Source organism: Miniopterus natalensis, chromosome 9, assembly GCF_054644295.1.
Source record: "Miniopterus natalensis isolate mMinNat1 chromosome 9, mMinNat1.hap1, whole genome shotgun sequence".
NCBI lineage: Eukaryota > Metazoa > Chordata > Mammalia > Chiroptera > Miniopteridae > Miniopterus > Miniopterus natalensis.
This window is the reverse complement of record NC_142089.1, coordinates 51,397,153-51,414,716: the sequence shown is the minus strand read 5'-3', so window position 1 is coordinate 51,414,716 and position 17,564 is coordinate 51,397,153.

Below are 17,564 nucleotides of genomic sequence, written 5' to 3'. Positions count from 1 at the left end.
TACAGATCATTTCCATCATTTTAAAAAAAAGTTACCTGTTGCAGGTAAACCAGGCACACACACACACCCACATTGGTCAACTAGCCAGCCATAAATAATCAGTAATCTGATTTAGCTCACTGAAATTTAGTTTTGCCTCTTTCTAACTTCATATAAATGGAATTATAGATTATGCACTCCTTTACTTCTGGCTTTTTTGTTCAGCATAATATTATACCCCACTCTATTCCTGCCCCTCTCCATCCCCCACTCCTCCCATTATTAACATCTTGTATCATCCTGGTACATTTGTCCCAATTGGTGAATCAATACTGTTACATTATTAGTAACTAAAGTCCATAGTCTATATTAGGGTTCACTACGTTCTGCATCTACGGATTTTGACAAATGTATGACATACCCCCTTCGTTACTGTATTATACAGAATAGTTTCATTGTCCTATAAATCCCCATGTTCTATCAATCTCCTGCTCTCCCCTTATATTCCTGGAAACCACTGATCTTTTTACTGTCCTCATAGTTTTACCTTTTCCAGAATGTTCTATGTTTGGAATCATACAGTATGCAGCCTTTTCACACTGCCTTGTTTCAGTTAACAATATGCATTTAAGCTTTCTCTATGTTTTTTCATTTGTCAATATCTCAGTTTTCATTGAGGAGTAATATTTTGCTGTATGGATATGCCACAGTTTGTCAATTCACCTATTGAAAGAAGTTCCTACATTATTAGTAATGAATGTTATTCCACTGTATGAGTTAATATATTTACAGATTCACCTATTATCAGGTAATTAGATTGTTTTTAGGTTTTGGCTCTCCTGATAAAGCTGAAGTTCTTGTGGTCATATGTTATTATTTCTCTTGGATATTTACCTAGAAATAGAATTGCCAGATTATATTTTTTAAAACGTTTTATTTTTTCATATTTTTAAAAATATGTTCTTGTTGATTTGAGAGAGGATGGGAGTGAGAGAGAGAGAGAGACAAAGAGAGAGAGAGAGAGATTGATCGGTTGCCTCCCTTACGCACCCCAACCAGAGACTGAACCCGAAACCTGGGTATTGCCCTGACTGGGAATGACACTGGTGACCTTTTAGTGCATGGAACAACACTCAACCAACTGAGCCACACTGGCCAGGGTTAGGTCATTTTTAATTTTAACCATTTCACTGTTTATGTAATGATTTAACACTGTGGAGTTGCTTTTAATTTCCCTAATTACTAACAATATTAGAGTACTTTTAATATGCTAATGGCCATTCTTATTTCTGCTTTCTATATTGTCTGTACAAACATTTTACTTACATTTTTACTGGTTTGACTTTTTATTATTATTGAGTCCTGCTGAATCTATACTGTGAACCTCTTCCTCAGTCTGTGGCTTGACCTTTCTTTTTTTTTTTTTTTTTTGATGTCTTTTGAAAAGCAAAGTTTTTGATTTTTATGAAATCAAATTTGCTTTTTCTTTATATTTAGTGCCTCTTATGTCTGCTCTAAGAAATATTTTCCAACTCCAATTTTACAAAGGCACTCTCATATGTTTCCTTCTAGAAAATTGGTAGCTTTGGCATTTACACTGAGGTCTGAGCCATTTTGAATTAATTTTCTATGTAATGTGAGGTAAGAGTTGATGTTAACATTTTTTCTCATTGATTTCCAGTTTTCTAGCACTCATTGTTGCAAAGATTTTTTCCCTCCCACTGAGTTACTTTAGAACTTCTGCTGACTGTATATGTCTGGGCTATTTCTGAACTCTCTCTGCTGCATTAATCAATCTTTCAATTGGATGCCAATACTAGGTTGTCATAATTACTGTCCTTTATTTGTAGTATAAGTCTAGAATCTTTGTTCCTCTTAAAAAGCTGCTTTGCTTCTATTAAGTCCTTTACATTTCCATATACATTTTATAATTAGCTTATCAAAAATCTACAATATAGCATGCTGGGAATGACATTTTAGCAACACTGAGTGCTCTTTTCATGGACAGTTAGGTCATCTTTAATTTCTTTTTCTGTAGTTTTTAATGCACAAATTTTACACATTATTTGTTAAACTTATTCCTAAATTATTTTATAGTTTTGATGTTATTGTAAACAATATTCCCTAATTTTATTTGCAATATTTTGCTAAGAGTATATAGAAATGCAATTTTTGTGTTTTATTGATTCTGTATCTTGCCAACTTTTAAAATTCACTTATTAGTTCTAATAGTTCTGTAGATACTCCTTAGGATATTTTATACTTACAATCATGTTCTCTTTCAAAATACATAGTTTCCTATTCCTTTCTATATGACCACTTTTGTTTCCTTTCCCTGTATTGGTTTAAACTACCAGGACAGTATTGAATAAAAATAGTGAGAGCTGACATCATTGGCTTGTCCCTGATCTTAGGGACAAAGCACTGTCTTTCCCCCATTAAGCATTCTGCGGAGCAGGAAGACCCAGCTACCAATCCCAAGTGAGTATCCCCACCAAGGGGAGGACAGCAAAGAACATAATGCTAAACTGCAGCAGTGGGAGCCCACTTCATCTTCACCTTCATCTTCACCTTCATCTTCATCTTCACCTTCATCTTCATCTTCATCATCTTCATCTTCATCTTCATCTTCATCTTCATCTTCATCTTCATCTTCATCTTCATCTTCATCTTCATCTTCTAGGTTTGGAGTTGCCAAAGAGGACTCAACACACAAACACTGGTAGAAACAAGGTTTACTCACAGAAAGAAGAGACTAGGCAAAGCAAGAGCAGCATCTGCAGTATGTGCCAGTGTCCCATGGCTCGCAATTTCCTAAGGTTACCTGCTGCAGGGCTATGGACTGCACACATGTACCTTTCATGCTGCAAGTGAAGACCCTGTCCCTTTCCTGTGGGGTGGCTATACTGTGAGGCCGGCCAGGTGTCATATAATACACACACTTAGGCAATAAAAGGAAATTCACTGTACCAAGAACAGGGGGAAGTTTTTTCTTAATGAAGAATCTGGGACTACCTGACAGCAGGGCACCCAGCTGCCTCCAAGGAGAATGTTCCAGGCCCAGAGCACCCATGAGACAATCCCTGAGATGGGTGGCAGGTCACGTGGTGACTGCTTCTCCTACATAATTCTAAAGTTTTTATATTAAGATGTCATCTACAAGTTTATTTGTATCTTTCATCAAGTTAAGAATGTTTACTTCTATTTTTAGTTCACTGAGAGTTTTATTTGGAATGGGTATTGAATTTCGTCAAATGGTTTCCTGCTTCTATTGAGATGATCATATGGATTTTCTTATTAAGATGTTGTACTGAATTACATTGATTAATTTTTGAACTTTGAAGCAGCCTTGCATTTCCAGGATAAATCTCAGTTAGTCGTGATTTATTATTTTTTTATATACTGCTGGATTCAATTTGTTCGGGAATTTTAAAATCTTCATTCTAGAAGGATACAAGTCTGTTCTTTTCTCTACTTCCTCCTCTTATGTAATGTCTCTTTCTGATTTTGATATTAGGGGGATGCTGGCCTCAGAAAATGAGTCACAGAGTGTTTATTTCCTGAAGAAGTTTTCCCAAGATTGTTATTGTTTCTTCCATGGAGTTTACCATGGAGTGAAACCATCTGTGCCTGCTACCTTCTCGTGTGAAAGATTTTAATTAAAATGCAATATTTTTAAAAGATAAAATATTCTCATTTTCTATTTTTCTTGTCTGTTTTGATAATTTGTTTTTTTTGGGGGGAGGGACTTCAAAGAAAATAGCCCTTTCTTCTATGTCATAGAATTTATTTGCATAAATTTATTCATATTATTCATTTTTTTGTTGTTAATCCTCACTGAGGATAATTTTTCCTTTGATTTTTAGAGAGAGTGGAAGGAAGGGAGAGAGAGAGAGAAGGAGAGAGAGAGGGAGAAATCGATATGAGAGAGACATACAAATTTTTTGCCTCCCACACACATCTTACCAGGAGACCAGGGATCAAACCTGCAACCCAGGTGTGGGCTCTTGCCTGGGAGTTGAACTGGAACCCTTCTGTGTGGGGGCCGATGCTCTCATCACTGAGCCACACCGGTCGGGGCAATGCTATTCCCTTTTAAAGTTAGCAATTCTAGTTATGGCTCCTCACTCATCCTGACATGTGTTCTCTCCCAAACTGCTCTCTTGTTTATTCATTTTACTGATCTTTTTAATAAACCAGTTTTTTGTTTAATTGATTGTCTCTATTTTGTATCCATTATTTATTTTATTACTTTCTGCTCTTTCTTTTTTATTTTCTTCCTCCGCTTATCTTGAATTTAATTTGTATTTTATTTTCACCTTCTTAGGGGGAAACTTAAAAACTGATTTTCAACTTTCTTCTGCAAGTAGTAAAAGTTCGAAATTTCTCTCAAACATTGTTCTAGTTGCATTCTGTGTTTTCACTTCATTTCACTTGGAATATTTTCTAATTTTCCTTCAGAATTGTTTGCCCATGGTTTAATTAAAAGTATGTTGTTTAATTTCTAAATATATTAACTTACTGTTATTAATTTATAATTTAATCCAGATGTGGCCAGATATTATACACTGTATTGTGTCAAACATTTTACATTTATCTAGAATTGTTTAATGTCCCTAAATATAGTTTATCTTGGTGAACATTCTATGTATACTTGAAAAACAATTGAATATGCTGCTCTTATAGGGCATACTGTCGTATAACTTTTAATTTAGTTAAGCTAGTTGATCGTGTCATTCAAGGTTACTATATTCCTATTGCTTTAAAAAATATATTTTGGAGAGAGGAAGGAAGAGAGAGAAAGAAACATCAATGTGAGAGGGAAACATTAATCAGCTGCCTTCCATATACACTCCAACCAAGATCAAATTGCAACCTGGGTATGTGCCCCAACTGGAATCAACCCTGCCACTTCTAGGTATAAGGGAGGATGCCCCAATCGAGCCACACTGGCCAGGGCTTCTATTGCCTTTTATTCTATCTGTTCTAGAAATTACTGAAAGATATTGTTGCATTTTCCTAGTATATTTGTGTCTGCTTCACTTTTAATTCTCTAAGTTTTTATTTTGAAATTTTATTAATTGTATTTAAAATTATTTTGTCTTCTTAATGAATTGGCCACTTTATCATTATGAAATGCACCTTTTCAAGTCTTTATCATATTTGTTCTTTGTAATAATTTTTGTATTGAAATCTGTTTTGTCTGATATTAAAATAGTCATCCTAACTTTTCATGATTAATGTTTATGTAGTATATCATTTTTCCTTCATTTATTTTATCTCTCTTCATATTTAAAGTAATGAGTGGATAAAAAGCTGTGGTGCCCAGCTGGGCGTGGCTCAGTAGTTGAATACAGACCAGTGATCCAGGAGATTGTGGTTCGATTCCCAGTCAGGGCACATGCCTGGGTTGTAGGCTCTATCCCCAGTCAGGGTCATGCAGTTCGCAGCTGATCCATGACTCTCTCATCATTGATGTTTCTATCTCTCTCTTCTTCTCTTTTCCTCTCTCTGAAATCAATAAACATATATTAAAAACAAAAACATTTAACAGTACATTTAAGCAGTGTAATACTATGTGGCTATAACAAAGAAGGAGCTTTTACCCTTTGAGACAGCATGGAGGGACCTGGAGGTTATTATGCTGAGTGAAATAAGCCAGTCAGAGAAAGACAAAGACCATATGATCTCACTAATATGTGGAATCTAATGAAAAAAATAAACTGATGAACGAAATGAAAGCAGAGGCATGGATACATGGAACAGACCAGTAAAGTCAGAGGGGAGAGGGGTGAAGGTGGACTGGATAAGTGAAGGTGGAGGGATCGGCTAAAAACCAAATGCATGCCATTGGACACAGACAACAGCCTGGCGAGGGCCAGGTAGGGGGTGGGCGCTGGGAGGATGTGGGCAAAGGGGGAGAATGAGGGGCATCTGCAATGGTGTCAACAATAAAAATTTTACATTAGAAAAAGCATATAATAGAGTGCTATTTTTACTCAATTTGAAAATCACTGGCTTTCAATTTGAGTGTTTAAACCATTTCTATTCAATGAAATGATCAATACATTTGGTTTTGTCTTAATTTCAGTATTTATTTTCTATATATTTTATCTACTATTTTGTGTCATTTTACTCTTTATTTATTTTGTTATAATCAAGAATTTTTTTTTATTATTCTAGTAGGCTTCCTCCACTGGCTCATTGTCTTCATTTTTAATCTTAGTGGTTGTTCTACATGTATCTTACCTCTACAGCCTTCCCTCCAACAATATTAAGCCATGTCAAGTATATTAAACCACTCACAATCATGTACTTCTGTTTTTACCATCTCATTCTTTGTTCCTTTCTTGTCACATATTTTTCTACATTTGTTATAAGTACATTACTTTAATAAATACAATGCATTGATATTTTTGCTTTCAAAAGTCAACTATCTCTTGAAGTAAAAATAAGAAAACAAGTCCTTTCTATTTGCCAACACACATAAATTCTTTTTTTTTTTTTTAAACATATCTTTATTGATTTCAGAGAGAGGAAAGGAGGGGGAGAGAGAGAGATAGAAAAATCAATGATGAGAGTCATTGATCAAGCCCGCAACCCGGGCATGTGCCCTAACCGGGAATCAAACCTTGATCGCCTGGATCCTAGGTCGATGTTCAACCACTGAGCCACACCTGGCCGGGCCACATAAATTCTAACACTCTCTTTTCCAAGTATCTGTTCATTTTTTTTCTAGCTATTTACAGAAGGATGGCAAATGCAAAAAGTAACATTACTCTCTATTGTCCCTAGAAAAAAAGTTCATAGATTTTAAAAGTTTTTGTTTGAATTTGAAAGTTTTATGATCAATATCTTAGAGGAATTGTACATCATTTGACACTCAAAGTTACTATTCCTGTATAAGACAATTGAGGAAGTAGCCTGCAAACACTATAGCATTTAAATTCTAAATCTTTAAGCCTTAGGTTGAACCTATAGGGAATTGGAATAAAATATTACAGGCTATTTGGAACTCCACAGTCCAGGAAATGTCTTACAGACCAGAAGTTTAACAGGTCCAAACCATTTACAGTCAATAAACTTTCACTTTGACTATTATTACTATAATTTCCATGGTACATGAATGTTAGAAAGTAATAATATTGCCAATATTTTAGATTTATTTAGTGCTCTTCCTCCGAGAGTTCCAACTATCTATGTTATAGAGTATTAGAGAATAGAATCTTATCAGAGGATAGGATTTGAAGAAAGATTAGTGCATTTAGTACCCTATACAAAATGTTTAATTGCTGAAATAATGATAATAAAACCAGACATAATTTATTACACATTTTAGAGAAAAGAGCATGGTTTCAGAGTCAGATTTCAGGGTGGATCGACTTTCTTAGTAACTGTGTGACCTTGGGTTTTGTTCTTAACTTTTGGAAACATTATTTTCTAAATCTACGAACAGGCAGTAATCACATAATGCATTACTGCCTGTTCATACTTGGACTACTGTGTAGATTACATAGGACAATGTTTGGAAAGCTCCTGATATTGTGTCTAGAAAAGAAGTGGTTCTCAATAAATTTTAGTTTCTCTCACCAAAAGTTTCTCACATTGCAAATAACATAACAGGAACTTAAAGGTTAAATTACTTTCTCAATGTCAAACTGTTAGTAGTGTCTGAACTAAATTTCAAACCTGACTTTTAGTTCTAAAGCTTTTTTTTTTTTTAAACTACAACACAGCTACCTCAGAAGTAGCAGCAGGAGCTTTTTATAACAGTTTCTCCATTGTTCTATAGCATAAAAACTAAAAAAAGCAAACCCCTGTCTGGGTACATAGATATGAAAATTATGTTGGACAGCTACGGTCTCATCACTGAGCTACAGTGCGAATGTTCTAAATTTGGGTTTTCACGGTCTCATCATTGGTCTAAGTAGTAGCTGTTACTGTATAACCAGTCACTGAAAATAGCTGACTGCTGAAGACAGCTTAGAGGGGGGAAAAGAGCTTTATTTTTCATTTATTGTTTTGTTCTTATTGGCATTGCTCTACTTAATTAATGAGAACTGTTTTGTAAATGAGATGATTTAAGATAAAAAGAAAAACACTTGTCAAGCCTGTCAACTTTCCAATACTTCTGTGAGACTGAACGGACCCACTGGAAGAATGAAGATATGTCTCATTTAACACACTTCACTTCATTCTATTGCACTTTTTGTTTGCAGGGCATTGTGTAGAAAAATTTTTTTAAAGTTCTTATTGGAATTTCTGAAACTCCAAAATGTTGCTTTTCCATTAAATGACTCATGGTATTCTATTTCTGCATTCTGAAAGTGGATACTGTGGACGAACTGAAGATAAGTACAGATGATTTTGATTTCTGATTTTTGTGTTTGTTTCTGTGCCTTCTGTTATTTGAGTGATAAAGGGGTAGAGAAATATTCAAGAAATTATCCCTTTGGATACAGATTCTCCTGAAGGTCCAGGCTCTAATACATGCAAAGCCCCTGTTTATAATTGATAATCAGCAGATTCATGGTTAACACAGCAGGGGACAAGATATTGATAATATTAGGCAAAAAATAAATTAATGGAAGATAATAATAGTAGGAAAAGTGGAGTTTTAGGTAGGAAAGTGCTTGATGAACAGGTAATTAATCATTTTTTCAGTTAATGATTGCAGGGATTATATCTTCATTTCAAAGGTCCATGAATCATTTATAATAATTACCCATAGACTAGAGCAAGAGGAAAATTCTACAAGATAGAAATGTACAGATTACTTTTTAGAACTGCTGTGCAATAAAAACAGAAATTAAAACAATTACATAAATAAATAAAATGGAGGTTCAAAACTTTTCTAATAGCATTTGAATTAAAAAACATTTTTAAATTAAAAATATAATTATAAACTATGTAGAAAATAATGAGAATAAACCCTTTGACAATAAAAGTTATGGTGTGTTCTCAAATCTGTACTCAGAGGCAAAAACTCTTTAATATTTTACTTATTAAACAATGTAATTAAAATTAATATTTAGAATTCAATTAAAGACATGAGAAACAACAATAAAATGGCAAGAAAAAACAAGGCAGAACAAACAATAAAGATGAGAACAAATTAATGAACTAGAAAAGTTAAAACACAACCCAGTAAGTTATAAATAAGAAAATATAGCAACATATATGAAGCTATATTTTTACATTGTACATTTTGATTTTAAAAACATGTTAAAAATTTGAAAATGTCAAGAAACAGATTAATTTTATAGAAAATATATATATTTTTTAATTAAGCAATCTACTTAAAAAGATGAATAGTTATGCAAGAAATTAAAAACATTATCAAAGAAATATGTATAAAAGTGTTCCTCGCTCAGACAGTTTTAGTGTTCTAAAAAATAGGCATTTCCCATATCCTATCATTTATTTCAGAGTAGCAAATAAGATGAAAAACTACAAATTCTTTCAGAAGCTAGAAAAACCCTATTGCTAATTCTTGCCAAAATAAACCTAATCCAAAACAAGAAAAACCTTAGCAATCTTAAAATAAAAATACTTTATTGACAAAATCCTTAATAAAATATTTGCATCATAAATTAAATAATATTAACCCTAACCAGGTAAGGATGATATCAAGAATAAAAGGCTCATTTAGTTTTAAGAAAAATACATCAACGAGCATTTTAGTAGTTTCTTGTGACAAGCAATGGCCATATCTCCAGCACTGAAAACCCAAGATCATTGACCCCTAAAGAAATAGAATTTGGAAATATATAGTGGTGGAGTATAATCTTTTCACGTGGTAACAGAAGGAACTTTTGAGTACTTACATGCTTGCTTTCTCCGTGTCTGAGCTTCACTTCATCCCCAGCCTATAAGCCCTGGACTCCCCTAAGGGCCAGCCCTTCATTCTGACGAGCTGGGAAGCCATGGCAGAGCCACATACACTCGTGCTTCTGCCCAATCTTACGTGTCATTCTTTACACTCCTTGTTTTATCGTCAGTAGAAAACTAAAGTGGAAGCAGCCTTTCAATGTCTACGGTATCATTGTTATCACTGCCGGGGACTGAACAAGCACTTCTAACTCATCAACAGAATGATATTGGGTAAAAGCTTTCACCCACTTCTGACAACTGCTTAGCATGATACAGAGCCCTCTTTACATCTTTCTCTGACTTCTAGAAAACTGCAAATCATTAAAGTGATTCTATTAAAGTCAAGAATAAGAACAAAGTTTTAAATGTTTTGACAATGAAGTAACTGGCAACAGAAACAACACTAATGATTAAAAAGGCAGAAATAAAAATTGTTGATCTTTTTAGATAAAATTACATATATCAAAAGAAACAACAGATGTATCAGTTAGAACTAATTGAAGAATATACAGAATTAACTAGGACAAAAATCAATATATGAAAGTCAAGGATTTTCCTATATAGTTCAAATAATTATTTTGAAAATGTAATTTAAAAATTCAACAAAATTTTTAAAATTCATATGAATAATCTAAGTTCAAAGTATGTGGTATATACATCTGTAAATATGTATACTATTGAAATTTACATATATGTATATACATATATACTGAGTAACAAGTTACTTAAAAAACATAATGTGCCCAGTTAAATGGATAAACAAGCTTTATGATGTAATTAAAGAACTTATTACTTTGCAGATCTTAACTCTTCTAAAGTAGTCTTCAGTTTATCATAATTTTGACTGACAAATGATTTAGACGTAGTTGTCTATTGTTACCACTAGGTAAAATTGTCTTCATCTGAAAGCCAAAACTGTTAAGAATGACTCAGAAAATTTTGTAAAAGAAGAATCTCATGAGAGGCTTTGATGAAAAAGGCACTGAAACCTATACAAAGTTACAAAATTAAAGAAGCGTTACTAGCACATAAACTGACAGTGATCAATAAAACAAAAATTTACTCTTGAAATAAACATAAAACACACTCAAACCTAACAGAGTTTAAAATCACCATAAACCAATGGAAAAGATAAAGCTGCTAAAATGACTTACTATGTATTTAAAATCATACAGTATGCAATCTTTTGAGTCTCATTTCTTACAGTTAGTATACTGTTTTGAGATTCACCTATGTTGTGTCCTTATCGGTATCTATTTTAGGGACCAGTAGCATGTCCTTGGGTGGTTATATCATGATCTGTTTGGTCTTTCAATAACTGCTTGGACATTTGGATTATTTTCAGGTTTTTTGCCTGCTATGAAAAAGCTGCTATGAAGATTTGAGTTCAAGTCTATGTATCGGCAAATGCTTTCATTTGTCTTCAATAAATACCTAAAAATGGAATTTCTGGGTCATATGGTAATGGTATCTATAGCTTTATAAAAACTGTCATAATATTATTAAAGTAGCTATATTATTTAAAATTTCCATCAGTAATATATGAAAATTCCATATGCTCCACACCCTTTCCAACACTTGGTTTTGTGATCTTTTTAATATGATACATATAGTAGGTGTATAGTAGCATTTCACTATTATTTTAACTTGCATTTGTCCAATGAGTAAAGGTTTTAAAAATGCTTAATTTGCTTATTTGTAATCCACACATCTTTGATAACTGTCTTTTCAAGTCATTTGCCAGTTACTTGTTTGGTAGCTTGTCTTTCTATAATTAAGTTGTAAAATGTTTATGCCTGAAAAGAGTTCTTTGTCACATAAATACTGTGCAAATACTTCTCTAAGTTTGCACCTTGACTTTTAATTTGATTGACAGGATCTTTTGAAGATTAAAAGTTATTATATTAATTTTGATAAAGTCCAACTTACTCATTTTTTGTTTTGAATTTTATAGTTTGTGCTTCCTAAGCTCTATTAAGAAATCTTTGCCAAAGCTGGGGTCTCTAAAATTTCCTGTTTTCTTTTAACCATTTTATAGTTTTTAATCTTGTCTTAGCTTCATGATCTATTTTGAGTTGATTTTTCTTTTTTTTAAAACTTTATATATATATATATATATATATATATATATATATATATATATATATATATCTTTATTGATTTCTGAATGAGGAAAGGAGAGGGAGAGAGAGAGATAGAAACATCAATGATGAGAGAGTCACTGATCAAGCCTACAACCCTGGCATGTGCCCTGACCAGGAATTGAACCCCAGTCGCCTGGATCTTAGGTTGACGCTCAACCTCTGAGCCACGCCCGGCCGGGCGAGTTGATTTTTCTTTATGCTCTAAGCTAAAATTGGAGTTTTGTTGTTGTTGCTGTTTCTTTGCATATGGATATCCCACTGTTCAGCACCATTTGTTGAAAAGATTATCTTTTTCCATTTCATTGCCTTGGCACTTTTGCTAAAAAATCATTGACCATACATGTGTAGGTCTATTTCTGAAATTCCATTCCTTCCGTCGATGCCATTTCTATGCTAAGATCACACAGTCTTGATTAATGTAGCTCTATAGTAAGTCTTCAGACCAAGTAGTGTAAGTCCAAAACTGTTGTTGTCTTTGTCAAAATAGTTTTTGCTTTTCTAGTTCTGTAGCATTTCCATACAAATTCTAGATACACAAATGCAAATGGTCAAGCATACACGCAAATATTTTTCCACATCAATTTTAGCACAATCAGTATTCAGTATAAACAAATTTGAAACACAAGTTTTGACACGGTCAAATTTATATAAATAAAATAGAATGATAGCTGATATTAGTAAGGGTACAGTAAACAGAACTACTTTTATAAATATTCGTGTCATCTTGGAAAGAGCTTAGCAATTGATGTCAGGAGACATAAACGCTCTTATATGCTTTTGTTTGCCAGTTAAAAGAAATAATCAGAATTGTAATTAAAATGTAAGTACATTTGGATAAATGTTCAGTGGACTCTGGGATACCCCACTCATGTCACTTTGGCAGTCATGATTCCCATGAGGCCTGTGCCAGCATATTCCACTGCCAACACCTGCGACTTCATGAGTGTGCAACCTGGGCAGTTGCAAAAAACTCGGTGCTTGGTAGGGCCCTGGTTTAATGCTCTTCTGTTACGTAAGCATTTTTAACAAGGGGTCCCGCATTTTTAATTTGCATTTGGCCCTGAAAATTATGCAGCAAATCAAAACCAAGTTGCACACTGTGGTAACCTGCTTCATAATAAACACTCACTTTCTTCTTTGTTTCTTTTTCTCATTTCTGCACTTCTTTGTGGGTATTTTTTGGTATCGTCTCCCAACTAGGCTATCTGCACTCAAGTCTTCTTTCAAAGTTTATTTCTGAGAGAGAACCCAAATTAAACTGGAAGTCTGGGGCATAAATAGTTTATCACACTACTCCAGGCAAGATGATCAGGGTGGTCTGGATCAAAATGATAACCATGGAAAAGGTAGGAAAGGTTGGATTCTGGATATTTGTAAGATTGTGTGCAATCAGGATTTGCTCAAGTTTTGAATGTGAGGTGTGTGATATACAGAAAATGAAGGATTAATTCATGGGTTTTAGCCTAACCTATTAAAATAAAGATGCCATTAACTGGGATAGGGGTGTCTGCTAAAAGAGCAGGCGTGTGGTAGATTGAGGTTTCAGGTTTGCACATGTTAGTATGAGATTCCAAGTAGACATGAGAGGATGTCCAGTAGGTCACTGAATACGTGAGTCTGGAGCTCACAGAGGTGGTTAAGGTTGGAGTTAAATACTTGAGACTTCTGAGCATATACGTAATATTGAGTTAAATAAAGACATACGTGAGAATAGAAAAGAGAAGCTATCCAAAGACAAAGCTTTAAGAGTTTGGTGATATGGGGAGAAAACTGCAACAAAGACTGTAAGAATCAGCCAGCAAGTCAGGAGGAATGTGGAGACCATGTTGCTCTAGAAGCCAACTGAAGAAAGTGTGTCAGGAGGCAGAGGTCACCTGGTTCAGAAACGACCATTGGATTTAGCATCACGGAGGCCAGTGCTGGCTTTGACACGAACAGTTCTGTTGCAGTGGTGGAGGCCAAGTCTGAATGGAGTGGGACTAGGAGAAAATGGAAGGAGAGAAATTGGAACAGCCACAATAGATATTTTCTTAGGAATCTGGCAAAATTTAAAAAAAGAAAGATGAGAATTAGGTAGTAATTTGAAGGGTAAATAGAGTGAAAATATTGTTCATTTTTTTAAGTACAGAGATATAACAGTAGATTTGTATGCTACTGAGAAAGAGTCAGCGGTGAAAGAGAATATGTTGGCTTTCTTCACTGTTGCTAATGAGAAAAAGAGCATTAACTTATCAGGTAAATGGCTGGAGATAAGTGTCTAGTCATAAGAATAAAACTTTAAAATATTACTCTTTAAAATTACTAACTAGATAATTATTCAATCCTTCTATAATATACCTTCAAGATTTTTTATGGAGGTGAATAAGTATACCATGAGAGGAAAATATAAATATTCCATAATAATAAAATAGAAAAAATAAGCCCTTCTTGTGTTTATTTATAAACCTCACTTTGAGAGGGAAATTTCAATTCCTGGTTGTAACTTCTAAAATATGGTCTCAAATCATAATATTATACTTTGTGATCTTTAAGAGGATAATCAGCAGTGGGTAAATAATACTCAAACATATATTTATTTTAGATCAGCTAGCAAACTATTATTGACCTTCTAGTATATTCTGTGAAGGATACACAAAATTATAAGACACAGTCCCTATCTTCAAGAAAATCTGGTTGGGGCCAGGCCAGGCTTGGCTCAGCGGTTGAGCATCGACCTAGGATCCAGGTGATCAGGGTTCGATTCCTGGTCAGGGCACATGCCCTGGTTGCGGGCTCCATCAATGACTCTCTCATCATTAGTGTTCTATCTCTCTCTCCCTCTCCCTTCCTCTCTCTGATATCAATAAAGATATATATTTTTTTTTAAAAAGAAAAAAAAAGAAAATCTGGTTGGGGATATTCTTTTAATATGGTTAATAGAAAATCCATGATAAAGGAGGAATATCTGTTTTCTTTAAGGGACTATGTACTTAAAGCAAAGCCATTCAAATACCTGTTTTACCTATGTGGGTTATAAATAATCCCTATGTTAACTTTAGTATCTGATGGTCAAAAAGACTTGATTTTTCCTGCCCAAATATGCCCAAGTCTCGTGAAAGGAAGATTGGGGAGCTGGACGTGTTTTGTTTTTGTTTAGTGTAGGGGTTTTTTGGCCTGTTTTTGTTTTGTTTCGTTTTGTTTTTGGAGAAAGAGGAATTTAGTACATGTGACACACTATTTTAAATATTTTATGTGTGCAATGACCAGATACTGAAGGTCAGCTCATTTTCAGATAGAAAACTATATGCACTGTTTTCTGGTTTTGTTGTTCAAGGCACTTGACGATAACCTGATTCCTGGGTAATTAGTGACTGAAAAGGTAATCAGAATTCAACTGTGGTGAAGCTCACAATTGGGATTTGCACTTAAAAGCCTTAAAAACAGCGAGAAACCCTCTGCATCCTTTAAAATGGTCCAAAAGTCTAATCACCAACTCGAGAGAGGGGATAATACTACAGCTCCGTAGAGTCTGGCAGTTATAAGAAGACCCCTAGAACGCCCCTCTCATCTCTAAGTCAATAAAGTTGCTTTCATTGTCAGTTTTAACAGGATCTGGAACCCACCCAAATGTGACTGAAATCAGTGTCGTTTGCATGTCCTAAATATATCGTGTTAAACTTTATCCCTAAACAGCAATCTACTGCTTACTTACCAGTTAATAGTTTATTTCATTTAGCCATGTAAAACAGACTATGCTTCTTTCTCACCATTATAAACTAGTGTTAAAATAACTCAGTAAAGCCCGGGCAGGGTGTCCCAGTGGTTGAGTGTTGCCCTATGAACCAGGAGCTCAGGGTTTGATCCTCTGCTCGATCCCAGGAGGGGGGTGTGCAGGAGGCAGCCAATCAAATGACTCTCTTACCACTGATGCTTCTATCTCTTTCCCTCTCTTTTTCTCTCCCTGAAATCAACAAAAATATGTTTTAAATTTTTTTTAAAAACGACTGAGTTATATTTTAAAAGGGAAAATAAGATGTAATGGGGCACCTCCTTGAAATTTGAGGTTTCAACCCAAATGGTCCTAGAGTATTTCATTAATTAGGTAAATAGAACTATAAAACATTTGTAAGAAAAAGATATTTATTGATAGTTTAATAATTAGATGATCAGGATCAGTAAGTCTTAGTCAGTTTTCCAGCCATTATCTATGGCCCCTTGGACATTCCCTTAAGGCAGCGAGAACAGTCGGTACATTCACCAGTAACCCAGTTAACAACTGGCTCATTTAACTTCCTTGTACCTTTTGTACTTGTCCCCAAAAAGGACAATGGGAAATAGTATTTGGTCAAGCCCCGATAAATCAATAACTTAATGCAGTTAGTTACACTTACTTAGTGCAGTTAATATTAAGAGCTTGTAAGAGTTTCCTCGTATTTACTTCTTTATTCCCACATCAGCCGTTACAGAACATTCTCATTTTCCACATGAAAGCCACAGGAGCCATTTCACAGCTCAGACCCAACAGACTGAACACCAGAAGATTAAGTGGCTAAGCTGCCTAGCATTGCTTGTTTAGCTTTGCCCACAGGATTTGAATTTGCACTACGCTGTTGAACATCCTAAAATAATTTAACCACATCCCAAGCACTGCATAAAGAAAGTCTGTTGCATTTCTCACCTCTTTAGATGGCACGTCCAGAGCAATTCCTCCCAAATTAAATGCCATTTGGTTTACATTAGAATAGTCAGGACAACTGCAAACATTAATAAGTCTGCAATAATAGCAAACCTGTTTTCTTTTCCAAATAGTCCTACACATACCTAAGAAAGCTTTTCCATCCCAATTTGCTTTTTTCTTTATTTTCAAATGGATGCATCTCTGCAATTTTGTTGAGTGTTATCATTTGCGCCCTGGTTTTATAATGATATGAAGCTTAATTTAAACACAGGTGTAAAGAAAAAGAAGGCAGCTTACCAAAACAAGTTTGCTGTTTACAGGTTTGGCCTGGGGTATTCCAAGCATCATTGTGTGCATTCGCCCATTCATTCACGTACTTAAAGAGCACCATTGAGAGCCCATAATGCCTCAGGGATGGTCTGAGGGGGCCACAAATAAAGAGAAAAGGAGAGACCTGGGTCCTTGTCATTAAGGAGCTCAGGACTACTCTGGAGAAGATAAGCAGTGAATAGATCATTACCAAAGATATTGGATTAGAGAGATATACTAAATGGTGCAAAGTCTTGTGGAACAGAATCTTTCTTCGGGTTTTTTTCTACAGAAAGGCAGCTGTATTCAGAGCAGAGAGTGGAGGACTCACTCTGCTCATACATTCACCCTAAAAGTAAAGTTACTATGCTTTATTTGAGACCAAGTTGGCACCACTTCAGGGTTATTAGAAACTTATTTTAATGACCTGCTTCAGTGTATAAAAGGCGGAAAAACTGAGGCACAAAGCAGATATCTGGTTTACCTCAGGGCAAAACTAGAAATCTGTGACTAATTTGTAAATTTGGCAATTTCCATCAAATGATAGTTTCCACCAGGTATAATACATTTAAAAGGTATTGAGTACAGCAGGTTTATCAGTA